The sequence below is a fragment of the Benincasa hispida genome, chromosome 7 (assembly GCF_027475165.1).
Source record: "Benincasa hispida cultivar pf3 chromosome 7, pf3_genome.v1.1, whole genome shotgun sequence".
Taxonomy (NCBI): Eukaryota; Viridiplantae; Streptophyta; class Magnoliopsida; order Cucurbitales; family Cucurbitaceae; genus Benincasa; species Benincasa hispida.
In genome coordinates, this window is record NC_143484.1 from 56,047,416 (window position 1) to 56,064,181 (window position 16,766).

Below are 16,766 nucleotides of genomic sequence, written 5' to 3' on the forward strand. Positions count from 1 at the left end.
CTTGGGAGTTAAATTGTCTGTATTTATTTGCAGAGTTGAGTTGAGTAAGTAATTATTTTTTGTGTTTGTTATGTAAAGTTGAGTTGGGAATCTGATACAGTTTTTTTTGTGAATGAGATTAGTTCTATTTTTTTCTGTTTGTTTTTTATTTCATTCTTTTATTTTTTTTAGTTTTATGTTTTGCTATTCTTGATTAATTTTCAAATATACACGTATTTTCTCAAATCATTTATGACATAAATTGGACAATCTCAATTTTTTTCTCAATTTGTAAAACATGATAGATTATTTTTCATATATTCGTTTAAAAACGGTAATAATTCTAATTATCTTCGATCTGTAAAACATACCAACAAAATACATTTCATATTGTTGCTCAATTAATTGGTATATTGTATATTATATGTATATATTGAAGGTAATTATCCCAATTACTAATTGGTATATTGTATGTATATATATTGAACTTGCTAACTTAATATTATTATTTCACATTATGGATAATATATTTGGAATTGAAATTGTACATAGCATAATTACTTTTCATTTGATTATGATGGTGAAAATGTGATGTAGTACAGTAATATTTTTCATAAGATTACAAAAATAATATGAAACGACCGAACATATGGCCGTTTCCAAAAAAAAAATCACAAAACATATGTCCGATACTTATAATATAACACAGTAAGGGCCTCAGATAGAACATAACATAAGATAAGATCGGTCTTTGAAAGAAATCCAACAAAAACAATAAACCAAATCATCATATTAAATTTTTGTAAAGTGGCGTTCCAAATATTTGACGATGAAAAAAAATAAAAATAAAAAATCAGATATGGGGAGAATTCAAATGGCTAAGATGAGGGAAGAGAGAAGAAAATGAAAATATGTTTTTAGGGTTAGTTTTGAGTGGGTTAAAAAGTAGCTTTAATAACCCACAGTTTATGGGCTTAACAAACATAGGTAATAAATACCCACCCAACCCAACAACTTATACTCACTTATCAAACACCCTCTAAGTATATCAACAATATAGTGATAGAATTTACTTTATTTTTAATTTTTTAAAATGTTGTTATACTTTTAATTATTGTCCCTAAAAATGCTACCAATTATAATTGGGATAACTCATATCAACACAAAACCTTTAAACAAAATATACACTTTTTAGGTAAATGTTTACATAGATAAAAATGTCAAACTCTTTACAAAAATAGCTAAAAAAACAGTGATAGACTTCTATCCGAAATTGATAGACGCTAATAGACTTTTATCAACCTCTATTAATGATAGACTTCTATCAACCTCTATTAATGATAGACTTCTATCAGCTTCTATCACCGATAGACACATAATAGACACGGATAGACTTCAATCTCTATCAGTCTCTATAAAAAAAAATTAAAATTTTGTTATTTTAGCTAAACATTTCTCTTATTTCACTATTTTTTTTAAATCCCTCTACTTTTTAAAAATATTACTAAAAGTCATTTAAATATATAGAGAGAAAATATACTGGAAGTTTTTCGAAAATTTACTTTAAAAAATGGAAAATATATTATATTATATCGAAAATATCTTTTTTTAAAACATCTTTTGAAAAAATATATATTTCTTGATTAAAGTTAATGGCTTTCACTCTATATATAAATAAAACGTTAATTTATATGTATGTATGTATGCATGCATGCATGCAGTATTTTATTAGAGGTATTTATTCTGTGAAAAGTTGTTACAGACCTTTAAAAAAATCTATATGTTCATCCACAGTCATTAAAAGCTTTTGAAAATGCATCATTTATAATAATAAAACCTAATTTTCACCAATATTAAGAATATTTAGAGAGATTAAATTAATTTGATTTTGTATTAGTTTAATTTTTTAGCACTCCCTTTGTGTCTATGTGTACCCCGTGGGAGTGTCACCGTCTCGTGATTTTAGCCATGGTGGATTGATACACATAACTCACCTAAAGATGAGTTGTAACTTATAACAATCTGGCATATAAAGATTATTCATTTATGCTATAGGTAACGATAATTCTACCACATCGACTTCATTTAAAATTTTACGTCAAAATGGATAAACATACATCATGCCAATACAAAAAGATTTAATTGTTAATGTATGATAATTAGAATGCATGTCAGATTACGCGACGCCCCTTAAGAATAGGTACATAATACGCACTTTTGTTCTGCTTGAATTATGTAAATAGTAAATTGCATTACTCACAAGGTCAAAATGTAAATGGAATATAGATTAATAGCCTAAAAAAGTTGTATAGATTTTGATGTCTCAATCTGATGACTTGTTTAGTTCAAAACTAGCTACGTATATACTTTTTTATGAGTTTAGGTCTTTAAAGTTAATTTATTGACATATAGGATATATTTACTATCAAGAAATATGTGGTTTGAATTCTCTCACTTTTATCTATACTAGAGTTGTTCAAAAAACCCAATGATCCGAAAAAATCGACCAACCCAACCCAATCCGCGCGGTTTGGGTTGGGTTATCAATTCATTTGGGTTGGGTTGGATTCAAATAAATAAAATTCTATGGGTTGGGTTAGTTCATAGGTTTACCTAATATAACCAAAACTAACCCAAATTTATTATTAACTTTAAAATATATGTCTTTTGTTACTTATAATACAATTATTTATATATATTGATTTTAATTTTATCTAATTCCAATATTTTTTAAATAATTTATTATTTAACAACTTTTAAAAATAGTTTCTTTGCACCTTAGAAAGAAAATTTTTCACTGTATAAATTGAGTGGTTAATTTTAATTCAATATATAAAAATAATTAAATTTTGAGTTGGGTTGGGTACTCAAATAGTTCATTTTTTAATAAGAGTTATTTGGTTTGAAGAAATTTACAATTCGAACAATTGAGTTAGGTCTAAAAAGTCTACCAAACCCAACCCATGAACACAATGAGGAGAATCTTTAACTCCCCATTTTGCCCTTAATTTTTAGAAATATTTATATTTTACTCTCAACTCTTACTCAAGGGTAATTCTTAAATCAATCGAATTAAAACGCACCTTCTCACCCAAGCATCTCTTAAGAATAACTATCCGTGCATTCGAAATATGCCCTCAACTCCTATTTAAGTAGGCCAACAATCAAATTCACAAATCAATCTCTACATATTTGACAGAGAAAAAAGTAATTCACAAATCAATCTCTACACATTTGATAAACAAAGAAAAAAGTATCATCAAAGAAAACATCTCATGTATTTATATGAGATCTATATTTAAAGGGACGAGAGAATTGAAAGCTAAGAGGAATTCAAGAAGAGTTTCGAGACATACAACAATTAGAAGTTTATTTATAGAGTTGCATGACATGCAACAACGAGAGATTTGTTTATATTTTATATTGCCTTTCAAGTTTTTGTTTTAAAATTAATGCATTTAGACCCAAACAAAAATAGTTAATCAGCTGTGTGAAGAAAAGCAAAGATCGGAGAAAGAAAAGAATTGGCTGTTTTTTTTTTCCCCCTTTTTTTAGAAGTAAATGATGAACGATTCACTTTGATCATGCAAATTGAAAGACAGATTTTTAATCAGATTTTTTTTTCTAATTTAGATATTTTTTTATTATTTTTTTTAGAGAATCTTTAAAAAGATTTCATTATACAGATTATTAAATAAGGTATTTGTTTATTTTTTCTCTCCCTTTCTTTCTTTAATATTTATTTGTATAAAATCAAATTCAGGGAGATTTACTTGAATATGTTTGTTATGTTTTATATCTAAATACTTACATTTTATTTTGGTATACATTTATTTTTAATCCTTAAGTTTTTTTCATGATTGACGGTGACAAATATATTATTAATTATTAAATAAGGTATGTCATTTTTTCTGTCATCTATTTTTTCAGTATTGTTTGTCATCCACGTGTGATTAAATTTGTTTCTTAAGTCATTTTGAAATACCAAATAATAATTTTACAAATTCTTTTTATTTTGATATACATATTTGTTTGTGTTGGAAGTTGGAACACTGTTTTTCTAGGGATATTTTTCTAAGATTTGACAAATCAAATGTTTTATTTTTACTTTTAAATTCAGATTTGAAGAGATTAGTTGAATAGACAATATTCATCTTATTTTTATATACATTTTTTTTAATCATTATGTATTTATTTTCAAGATTTTGTTGTGAAAAAAATCATCACATAAGGTTTATTATTCTTTTCTATCTTTTTCTTTATAGTAAAAAAAATATTTTATTATCCCGTATGTTTACTACTTTTTTATAGTATTTTTCTCTCGAAAAAAACCGAGTATATATATAGATAGATAGACAGACAGACACACAATAGAAGGGGCTAGATGGATGATGGTGGATCTCTTGTCCACGACTATATAGTACTAAAACTAGGGTTAAAAATCTCATGCAGTTGATTCAATAACATGTCTATAGATATAGAAAATTAAGAAAATTTGATTTTGAATGAGTAGTTGGTATGATATGATTTTCATATATAATAAAAAGTGATTTTGAATTATTAATTATTGACATTAGAGAAAAAAATTTAAATGAATCATGAAAATTTGAGGAAAATTTATTTTAAGGTAAATTGATTTTGACAATGACAAAAATGATCCTAGTCTATTTCAAAAAGAACAAAAATACTTGTCAGGCCAAAATTACTCCCAAACATAGATTTAATTCATTGGGTTTGTAACATAGTTGGAGGTTGACACTCTCATCTTAATTCAGCATTTTATATTTCAAAAAGTTTGCTTAATGTCTTACTTCATTTTGCCTATTACATTACCTTCAAATTTCATGTCCAATATTTGTATTTTAAAATCGATGAGTTGAATCATTTACAAGCCATCACATTTCATATTCAATATAATCCAATAAATAATATCATTTTAGTTATTATTTCTTACATTACTTTATATTTTGCTTTTACTATAAAAATTAAATTAAAAATATTTTTATTTTATAGTTTATGTTATAAAAATTTTTAATCACGTGCATCACACGTGTTCTCTAACTAGTTATACTTAAAAGTAAAAATGTTTTGTTAGGTAATAATAAATCTACATCCAGCAAATTCTTTTTGGAAGTTGATCACAGATTTAGCACCTAATTTCAAACTCGGGTAGCTTGAGTTGGGTGATTCTGTAGGACCGATATGACAGCTTAGAGTGGGGTGAATAGAGTTTATTTAACTTAATGAAATTTTTTTACTAATGTTAGCCCAAATTAACAAACTTTTTACTAACAAGTAATTTAAGCCATAAATTCATGCAAATAAATTCAACCCAAAACAATTTAGAAGTTAATAATACTATAAAGCACCCAATTTGATTCTAATAACAAGATTGATAATGGATATAGAAATTCAAGAACAACCGATCAAAATAATCAAATATGAGAATTAATTTCAAGAATAAAAATTATAATTAATTTCAAGCAATAAAATATAATAATGAATTAATTGCAAAATTAAATAGGAAAGAGATAGAGAAATTGACGAGAAGAATTTTATAGTGGTTCGGTACAACTGACCTACATCCACTTCCCAAACTCTTCTTGGGTATGTCAATACGAACTTCTCTTTTCATGGCTTAGAGTTGAATCGTACAACGTTCTTTTTTTAGGCGCAAGAACAAACCTGATCCTTTCCACGATTGATGATCAAACCGTTACAACGACTCTTTTTCCAGGATCAATAGCAACTATTATAATAGTTTGGAGAAATAAATAGCACACTTGGCAAACTCTCTAAAATAGTGGATTTACAAACTTTGAGCTCACAACAAATCAATCTTCACCATACATAAATCTCTCTCGAAAATGAGCTGAAAAATAAGAAAATTGAAGCTCGAAGAGAACGACAGACTTAATGAATTATGGAGGATTGTAAAAAGATGTGAAATTGTTGTTTTAATTTTGGAGAAGATGAAAAGTTTAAAAAGAGATGGGATAGGTGAAAACCAAATTCAATTTGGGCCATTGGATGTTGTAAAAGAAAATTGAATGATTGAGATTTAAATTAAACTAGTCATTAGGCACAAACAAAAAATAATATAATAATATGTATATTTTAAAATCATTTCTTTTAAAACCCAACAAAAAGCAAATGCTCGCCATGGGTTCAAAACTAGCCGTTAAACACAAATATAAAATAATATTAAATTTATTTTTTTAAAACCAATAAAAAAAAAAATCAAAAGCTCATCATATATCCAAATGAGTAAAAAAATAAATAAATTATAAATTTAGTTCATGAACTTTTCTTATAGACTATTAAATCTTAATCATTTCTATTAGGTATTTAAATTTATTAAAAAAACATTTTTTTCATGATATTTTAATTCTATTAAATGGTAATTGATATAATTGTTTGATTCAAACTTGGGCTGATTATGTTAAGGATATTAAGGATGCCAACACATAAAGTCTTGCCTATCTACCAAAAGAATAGGACTTACCAAAGGAATAGGTTGGTTACAACCAAATCTCTAACCATTTGTATTTGTTGAGTTATTTTTGTATTCCCAAATTAGGGATTCCATATTATATAAATATCTCACCTATGTACATTTCAAATACAAGAAATCATAAAGGAAAACTTGGCTTGCCACTGTCGTTTGCTACCTATCGTCTACTTGATTGAGCTATCGCCATATCCTTCAACCTCTCTTTTCTAACTTGGTATCAGAGCATATAATGACCAACGTCAATTAAGGAAACCTGGGAGCCACCCTTGACACAGCCAATTTTAGCGGCCTACCTTTGAACCAACTCCTCAATCAGATAACCTCCATTAAACTTGATCGCAACAATTTCCTCCTATGGAAAAACTTAGCACTTCCAATCCTTCAGAGTTATCGACTCAAGGGACACCTGACTAGACAAAAAAGTTTGTTCCCTAATGTTTCTGCAACCTGCAATCGGTGAGAGCATATCGACTGAATCGACTGGAGCAGGAACTGCTCCACGCAACACAAAAGGAAGTTCCGGCAGTGGTGCTTCCAGCTCGTTGACAACACTTGAGGTAAATCCTCAATATGAAGCGTGGATGGCTGTAGATCAACTTCTCCTCGGCTAGCTGTATAACTCCACAACACCAGAGGTTGTCATTCAAGTGATGGGATGTGAATGTGCAAAGGATCTATGGACCATCATTCAACAACTCTTTGGTGTTCAGTCCAAGGCTGAAGAAGATTGTCTGATACATGTGTTTCAAACAACCAGAAAAATTAATTTGAAAATGGAGGAGTACCTTCGAACTATGAAAATGAATGCTGACAATCTCGAGCAAGTTGGTAGTCCTGTGCCACCAAGAGCTCTTGTTTCACAAGTACTACTAGGACTTGATGAAAAATATAATGCCATCGTGGCCATGATCCAAGGGAGAGCAGACATATCCTGGCTTGATATACAGTCAGAACTTCTCTTGTATGAAAGGAGATTAGAACATTAGTCAAACCAAAAGACGATAGTAGGCTTCAACCAAGTAAGTAATGCATCAGTGAATATGAAAAACACTAGACATGTCAACCAAAACAATAAGTCCAATAGCAGCAATCAGTCTACTGGGGGAGGACAACGAGGTGGTGGTGGCCATGGAAGAGGTCGAGGCAGGGGAAGAAACAACAACAAACATGTGTGTCAAGTCTGTGGGAATGTAGGACACATAGCCACCACCACCTCGTTATCCTCCCCTAGTAGACTGATTGCTGCTATTGGACTTGTTTTTTGGTTGACATGTCTAGTGTTTATCATATTCACTAATGCATTACTGACTTGGTTGAAGCCTACTGTCGTCTTTTGGTTTGACTGATGTTCCAATCTCCTTTCATACAAGAAAACATGACTAATGCAAATTGGTATGTTGATAGTGGTGCCTCAAATCATGTTACTTTAGACTTCAACAATCTTAGCAATTCAACTGAATACTCAAGTACTGAAGCAGTCACTGTAGCTAATGGTAATACTCTAGAAATTTCTCATGTTGGAACTGCATTTCTGTCTAGTGATGCCTACAATTTGAATTGAATGATATGTTGTGTGTACCTGCCATAGCAAAAAATTTGGTCAATATATCTAAGCTAACAAAAGACAATAACGTGTTTATTGAATTTCACACAGATTACTGTCTTATTAAGGACAAGGGTACAGGACAAACAATAATGAAAGGAATGCTTAAAGATGGACTGTATCAGTTAGAGGGTGCAGAAATCAACTCAAAGTCAGTAGGAAACGGAGTACCATCGCAACCAGTGCACAAGAATAAAGATCTGTCTGCTCTTAGCATATCTTCGAAGCATAGGGTGTCTAAGATTACATGGGATAGAAAGCTTGGCCATCCTTCGTAAAAAACACTAGAGTTTATTATCAAAAACTGTAATCTCCCTATGTTATCTAATGAACAACTTAACTTTTGTGATTCTTATAGCTATGGAAAATCGCATTCTTTAGCCTTCCCTAACTCTAACTCAAGAGCATCTACAACCTTTGAACTTATACACACCGATTTATGGGGTCCAACTCCTCTCTTGTCAAAAGATGGGTACAAATATTATGTTATATTTGATGATGATCACAACAGGTACACATGGATCTATCTTCTGAGGTTAAAAAGTGACACACTGGCAACTTTTCAACACTTTTTCACCATGGTACAAACTCAGTTCAATACACTGATAAAGTCCCTACAGTCGGATAATGGCGGAGAATTTATCAAGATACACAAAGTCTGTCATCAGCTTGGCATTGCTTCTAGATACACATGTCCATATACGTCACCACAAAATGGAAGGGCTGAGAGGAAGCATAGACACATAGTTGAGACAGGGCTAACCCTACTAGCATAAGCACATATTCCTTTACATCATTGGTGGGATGCATTCTTATACTAAACTCTATTGATTAATGACCTTCCTACCCCTATCCTAAATGGACAGTCTCCAATGGAAGTAATGTTAAAAAAGAAGCTTAGGTTCGAGAAGCTTTGAATATTTGGGTGTGCATGTTTCCCCTGCTTGAGACCGTACAATTCACATAAGTTGAGCTATCTCACAGAGAAGTGCATCTATCTCGGTCTGGCTGTGAATAAAAATGCTACAAATGCCTCAACCCCAGTGGCAGGCTATTCATCTCTCTGCATGTTGTGTTTGATGAAACAAACTTTCCTTGTCAAATGTCTCCTTCAGCTTGCAAACCAGCCAAGCAAACAGTTGCCATCCACCCGGTTTCCTGGCTCCCCCTCAGTCAAGTCACACCGCACAGTGACTCCATGCCCTCTATGTTGACAACCTCACTCTCACCAACTGTCAGAACAACCCACACCCAATCACCAGCTAACACCTCTACAGACAACCCAGCCTTCCCACATCCTTCCTCTGATCGTCTACCCACCAATTGTGTACCCAATGATCGTTTACCCTCATCGTCTAGTGACCAGTCCACTGATCGTCTACCCACCAGTTGCTTACCTAGCGATCGTTCACCCAATGATCGTTCACCTACCGATAATTTACCCAACGATCGTTTACCTACCACCCACTTACCCACCGATCATGTACCCTCTGATTGTTTACCACCTGACTCACCATCGCCTACTGCCCAACCCACCGATAGTTCACCTTCATCGTCCCTTGCCTAGTCTTCACCCGATACTGTCTCACACCCTGTGCCCATGTTTACTCATCCCATGATTACTCGAGGAAAGGAAGGCATCTTCAAACCCAAAATACTATCCTCTCAAACCCAAAAAGACTGGTCCCTAACTGAACCTACCCAAGTCAGTGATGCGCTCAAAACCACGCAGTGGAACAAAGCAATGAGTGATGAATTTCAAGCACTAGTGAACAATCAGACTTGGACTTTGGTTCCTCCGTCGCGGTCAATGAACGTTGTTGGCAATAAATGGGTATTTAGAATCAAACAGAGTTCTAATGGCTCCATTCTATGCTACAAGGCACGTCTCGTAGCAAAAGGCTTCCATCAAAACCCGGGCATTGATTTCTTTGAGACGTTTAGTCCAGTGGTCAAGGCATCTACCATCCGGATCGTCATTAGCCTTGCGGTATCCAAAGGGTGGTAGCTGAGACAGTTAGATTTCAATAACGCCTTCCTTAATGGCATCCTTGATGAAGAAGTTTACATGCGCCAACCGCAGGTATTTGTTGATCCTCAACTACCAAATCATGTATGTCGCTTACACAAGCCCATATATGGCCTCAAACAAGCACCAAGGGCCTGGAACAACACACTGAAAATAGCACTATGTAGCTGGGGCTTTCATAATACCAAATCTGATACATCTCTCTTCATATATCGGAGCACTTCTGCCTTGATACTCTTACTAGTATATGTTGATGATGTAATTATCACCGACACTGATCAGCAGGCAATCAACAAGCTTGTAACAACCTTGGACTCCAAGTTTGATCTAAAAGATCTTGGCCAACTCTATTACTTCCTTGGAGTCCAACTGCACAATGTCCCCAATGGAGTTCTACTGAATCAGGAAAAGTATGTCGATGACCTACTTCACCGCCTTGACCTTAGAGATCTAAAACCGGCACCCTCTCTAAGTGTTCTAGACAAGCAACTCTCTATCTCCGATGGCACTCCTCTTGACAATCCCTATATCTATCAGAGCACGAATGGCGCCCTACAGTACTTAACCACCATGAGACATGACATTACATATGCGGTTAATCATCTAAGCCAGTACTTGAAGCAACCTACGGACGTTTACTGGCAAGCGGTGAAGAGAGTTATAAGATATGTCAGTAGCACTCGACACTTTGGCCTCTATATTCAACATGGGTACGACCTCTCTGTTTTGATCTTTTCTGATGCCGATTGGGCAGCCAACATAGACGATCGAAAATCAGTTGCTGGTTATTGCATCTTTCTTAGAGGTAATTTTGTCTCCTGGTCCTCCAAAAAACAATCCGTTGTCGCCTGGTCTAGCACAGAGTCTGAATATAGAGTGCTCGCTCATGCCTCTGCAAAAATCATCTGGGTGCAACAATTACTGTCTGAGATTGGTGTCAAATATAAGTCAGCTCCAGTCCTGTGGTGTGACAACCTCAGTGTCGGTGATCTGGTCGTCCATCCGGTGTTTCATGCGCGGACCAAGTACATTGAGATCGACATTCACTTCGTTCGTGATCAAGTTCTCCATGGTCAGCTTGATGTTTGTTACGTACTATCCTCCGACCAAATCGTTGACTGCCTCACCAAGCCATTAACACACTCACAGTTCTTCCACATTCGTTCCAAACTCGGTGTAGTCAAACTACTCTCTCGTTTGAGAGGGGGTATTAAGGATATTAAGGATGCTAACACATAAAGTCTTGCCTATCTACCAAAAGAATAGGACTTACCAAAGGAATAGGTTGGTTACAACCAAATCTCTAACCATTTGTATTTGTTGAGTTATTTTTGCATTCTCAAATTAGGGATTCCATATTGTATAAATACCTCACCTATGTACATTTCAAATACGAGAAATCATAAAGGAAAACTTGGCTTGTCACTGTCGTTTGCTACCTATCGTCTACTTAATTGAGCTATCATTTACCTTGTCTAAGTGCTATCGTCTGTAGCGTGAGTGAAGCCATATCCTTCAACTTCTTTTTTCTAACTGATTAATGGATAAACATATAGCTATTTTGATAATTAAAATGACTTTTTTTACACTAATATAAAAATGAGCTTGAGCTATGCGTATATGATACATTCACCTTTTTTTTGTGTGTGTGTGTGTCTTCTCCTTCTCTCGCAAAGGTCACCCTCCTATTGCAATTTCATTTGGTCTTCACTCATCATCTCCCCCTATCATATAATCGTTTCATCTCAACCTCACTATGCACCTCTCTCTTCTCAAATGCTTGGCCTTTTTTTCTTTGGTCGTATCTAAGTTTATGATACGTCATTCTAACGATTTTATTTAAAAAATTATATGTGTAGTGCTTGGGATATCGTGGTAGTGTACTCCATATAGTTAGACTAACTTAAACTTAACTGAAATCCACTCAAATATTGAATTTACTCATTGATAGAGTCGAGGACAACTCCATCAAAGTTAAACAAAAAATCCTACAAACTCGCAATTCTAGATGTAGAATGATACAAATGTATAAAACACACAAATCTAAACTTACTTGGGGGGAGTAAGTTACTATTATAGGTAGTTTTGACCATAGTTGGAAAAATGAACCGGAAGAATCAAGAAACTCCGTTTTTGGCCGTTAGGAGTAAGATTTGTGGTGTTTTAGATTAATTTTATTTGGTTCTTGAAGACCTATTGAGTTTTACCGTTAAAATTGATTTACCCATACACTTGGATGCTGGATTTAAGTTTTGTTGCTTTTAGATAGTTGTGATAGACGTTATTATCAATGTCAGATGCTGATAGAAGTCTATTAGCATTTATTAGTGATAAAAACTTATACAAGCCTATCACAGATAGACGCTGATATAAGTCTATTAGTGTTTATCAGTAGTAGAAACTGATAGAAGTCTATCATTGATAAAGGCTGATAGAATACTATTAGTGTCATTGAGCGATAGAAACTGATACAAGTCTATCACTGATAGACGTTAATAGAAGTCTACAAGTGTTTATCAATTTTTTTTTTTTGTTATTTCTACAAATGATTTGACATTATTTTTATCTGTAAAAATTTCTCTTATTTTTATGATTTGAGTTTTTTTTTTCCTCTAAAAATTTAAAAAATGAATAAATAAATTAGGGAAAAAACCAACCATACAATATAAAGTAGAAATGAAATATAAAATGTTAAATCCCTTCCACCTCTGTTACGGGGGCACAGAACCCAACAAATTAGTTGGCTGTAATTGACTAAGGAGGCTTATTAAAGGAGTAATAAAAGATAAACTCGAGAAAAGCCACTTCTTTTTAACTCATTTTTGAAGGTTTATATTAATGAGATTTTTGTTTTTACCCTTTAGCCATCACTGACAACTTGGGAGAACCTCTCATTTCCAATGGTACTTTGTTCTGTGTTTCTTCTTTCATCATCTAGAAAATGTAAAATAGTGATTTCTTTAAATTAATTTTATTAACAAATGAAGAGAATAGTGATCACATTTTAGATTTATGTCAAATCGATCTTTAACTTTTAACTCCGTGTAGCATTTGAATTTTTAAAAGTACCTAATAAAATTTTAAACTTTTGAATCTGTATGTCGGATAAGACCTGAAACTTTTATTTTTGCTCTAATGGATATTTCACCAAATTGATATATTGAAACTAATTGGTACAAAATTGAAAGTATATTGTCCTATTAGAGACTCAAAATTCAAGTTTATGTCTAATAGAGTTTTTAATTTTTAAAAATATAAAGTGTACGTTTGGAAACTAATATTAGACACAAAAGTAAAAGTTTAACAATTTATTTAACTTTTTTTCTTTAAAGGTTAAGAATCTAGTATATTAGATACAAAATTGAAAGCTGAACAAGTTAGATGTTTTCTAAAGTTTAGAGATCAGGTAAAAATAGAAAGTTTATACACTAAATTTATATTTAATTATTTTTTATTTTTTGGAAGAAAGAAAAGTTTCTTTGGCATGTTTGGCACTAATTTATTTTTCTAAGATAGAAAATATAATTATCGAAGTAATCATAGATCAAAGATATTTGAATCAACTATATTTATTCAAATTTAGGTTTTAATTTAATGAAATTTAGTTTTTTAAATTAAGGTTTTAATCTCGAATACTACCTATGTAAAAGAAATGAAAAGTTATTTCTTACTTCCTTTTATAACATGAAATTTTTATTATTATTTTTTTTTTACTGTTTTGTTTTTCATTTTTCAAGTTATTTGAAATAATATTCCAAAAAACCTATTCCTACTTTGATCAAGCTTAATCATGAAATTTTTTCTCTATAATTTTATAAATGTTATAATTTGATAGAATTAAAGGACAATCCCGTTAAAGCTAAACAAAAAAATCATACCAACTCGCAAGGTAAAATGCAGAATGATACAAATGTATAAAACACACAAATCTAAACTTATAAAAATTTAGGGGGAAAATGAGAGTAAATTACCATTATACCCATTTTGGTAGTTTTGTCAATAATGGGAAAAATGAACTGAATAATCTAGAGACTCCAACTTTACTTTTGTAAGATTAGAAAACTTAATTTAATTGTTCCTTTTTCATTTATTAAAGAAGGGCCTAGAAAATCTTTATAATATATATATTATAAATTAAAGAGTGTCAATGGGAAAAAGTTAACCGTCATGGAAAATATAAACCATTGTTTTTTTTTTTTCTTTATCTCAGTTTTAGAATTTTAATTACGACAAGTGGGCAATATCGTAATTCGAAATATGATTGAAACTTCAAAAATTTTAACCATCGATAGACCTGATTTTTTTTAAGATTCGTGACACTTTTAAAAATTTTGGCTCCAAATTTGGTAGATTTATGTAGTTGACCAAATTATTAAGCAACCTAGATAAGCTCTCAGCTAGAGTGATTAATACCCACATAAGGTCAATTATAATTTTTAACAAATTGAGCATATAAAGATTACAAAATTTACCAATATTGTTGGGTAACAATAAATCCAATCATGTTGGATTCATTTCAAATTATCGAAAGTAATGTAGACATTAAAAATGGATAAACATGCACTATATCAATGCAACGTTTTTAGTTGTCAACCTTTACCAATTAAGATATATGTCACAATCATACACACGACTCTCCCTCGACGTAGATACATGGTGCACCTTTTTTGTTTCATTGAAATAATGTAAATAATACATTGTATTAAATGATAAGGTCAACCCATAATTGAAATATGGAATAATATCCTAAAGAAGTTGTATAGATTTTGTTGTCTCAATATGTTGACTCATTTAGTTTAAAACTTCATTTATTTGATTCTAGTAATGATTCACTCGTGATGCACATATTTATGAATTTTATAGTTTATTATGTTATTCTTATGTTTTAAAAGTTTAGCATGAATGTTGAAAATTCATTTACATTTATTAATTGTAAATCATGTTGATGAAGATACTGAAATAACTTCTATTATTTTATACTCATAAATATATATGATAAAATGAAATAACTTTCTATGAAAAATAAATAAAGATGCATAGATTTAAAATGTAACACCAGCTACACTTTAATAGTGATGTTCTATTGACGTAAAATACAGGTCGATGATTGAAGGTCTAGAATTGTGGACACAGGACGGAGGCAAACCTTATTCAACTTTAAAGTTAACTTTCATATATAATAAATCTATCTTGTAAAGTGAAAATATGAAGGACAATCTTTATAGTTATAACATCTCTAAGTGAACAGCTAAACTTGATAAGTCGACTTTTATATGGATCAAGTCCATACGTGAATGAACACATTCATTGGATGTCTGGCCACCTACACAAAAACAATCAACAGACACCTAAACTCGAAGAGTCGTATTTCAAATATTGAAGGATATCAATATACATCTAAACTCGAATAACCACATTTTTATACATGGATCACATTCGTATAGGATTTGATAAATTGGTCCAATATGTATAACCACTTGATCCTAAACAAGTTGTGTCATATAGACACAAGGTTGCACCTCTATTGTTCTAACATCGCTCAACGGACATCAAATAAAAAGTCATACCCTAAAAATGAAAGATCAAAGTAGTCATATAAAGGCAAAAATAGAATGTAAAAATTTGCATACTTCCCTCTCCTTTAATATAGTACAGATCAGTGTGCAAAGGATGCTAAGGTTAATTTAACTGACAAATAATGTATAGTATGTGGTTGCCCAAAAAAAAAAAAAAAATACGTGGTTCAAATTCAGGTATGATTTAATTTTTGTTTGAAGACAATAATAAATCCATATGCACGGAATAAAAAAGAAGCAATAAAATAAAATATTATTTTAATAATTATTAAATCATATTTAATAAAATATTAAAGCTCAATAAATAAAGCGTGAAAATAAAATAAACCAACCGAATATCAATTTTTTTAATATTTAGAATTAAATTAGTCAAAATCATGTGACAGATTGAAAAAGTTTTCATCAGCAGCCCAAGATGGCCTTCACAAGCCCAAACGAGTTACCAAAAAAAAAAAAGTAGCTTTTAAGCCCAATATAGCCCAATAGAAAACTTTAATTGGGCCGTCACATAAGAAAAAAGCCCATTAACATAAACCTACGACTCAAATCTTACCACTTCCGGAATTTTCCTGTTTAGGGGCTACCCGCCCATAAACGGGAGAACAAATCAGAGCCATATTTTTACGTAACCGCATAAATTAGAAAAGAATAAAATAGTAATATGTTATTATATCATTAATCAATATTTTCAAATTAAAATCTATAGTAAAGAACAAGATATCAGTAACATTTCCCATTCCCCATAGGTAAAAAAGATTAAATCTCCCTGTCCTAACTGAAATTCTTCTTCCAATTAACTTCAAAAAAAAATAAATAAAAATCAAACAATGTAACCTAACTTTTAGATTTCACCTACGAGACTTCCAAAATCCCCAAACTACAGCCGTCGATTGAAATCTCAAAGACAGAGCCCACCGTTTTTTGCCCTAACTCGACTTAACCCTAAAAGAAATTGATTTTTAGAAATGTGAATCCATTGAGACGGAATTGCCCTTATGTAGAGGTAAAAATACCGAAAATACCCTGGATTTTAATTTTTATACTGAGGCATAGCAGAAATGTAAT